The following is a 912-nucleotide window of genomic DNA, read 5'->3' as shown; positions in this document are numbered from 1 at the left end:
TAAAAAAATTATTTTATCAAATAAATAATAAATATGTTGAAAACTTAAATTTGTATTTTTATAATTTTTTAGTTAAGAACTTTAATATCTATCTTTATAACAACAACAATAAAAATAAGAATAAAGTATTGTTTTAATTTTCAATATTTGCGATAAATCTTAATTCAATCTCTAACGTTTCAAACGTCCTATTTTAGTTATAAAAAATATCAAATATCATATTTCAATCCGAAAGTTTTAAACAGCTTTAATATTATTAGTACATAACTAAAATTGACTCACTAATAATTACCAATATAAATATATTTTTTTCATTTCATACCATCAAATTTTGCACATTTATTCAAGTCAAAAGCAAAAAAGGCTCTTTATCTTTGTTAATAGCCATAAAAGTAGAAATACTAGAAGTAAAATCATAACATTTGATTCTACAATATCGGCTTATAAAAAAGCCAATTTATGGCTGAGGTGAGGTGATTGCATGGTGAAACCAAAGATCAACAATAAAGATTAAATATAAAAAAAAAAAAAGTTTAAAAGAATTCAGTTGCAAAACGCCGTCCAAGAAATCAATAAACAAGAGGTACGAAATTTATGATAACAATAAATGCAGCAATAAATAAACATAAGAAGAATAAGGAATGTGTCTATGTCATATGTGTAACAGTGCAACTGAGCATCTTGTCCAATGTCTATGGTCGTTGGTCAACTCTTTGGTCAATAGGCATGCCTTTGGTATATTTGTTACTTCACCATTTTCTCTCTCCATCACATGCCTAACAAAGTTCAAACTTCAAAGATATAAAAAATTCAATCAACGATATTATTTCTGTGTTGAAAATAAAATTTCTTGGATGCCGATAACAAGGGTAGGTATAATTGGTTAAAAAAAAAGTGAATACTATAGTATCT

The sequence above is a fragment of the Arachis ipaensis genome, chromosome B09, assembly GCF_000816755.2.
Source record: "Arachis ipaensis cultivar K30076 chromosome B09, Araip1.1, whole genome shotgun sequence".
NCBI classification, from domain to species: domain Eukaryota; kingdom Viridiplantae; phylum Streptophyta; class Magnoliopsida; order Fabales; family Fabaceae; genus Arachis; species Arachis ipaensis.
This window is presented reverse-complemented; position numbering follows the sequence as displayed.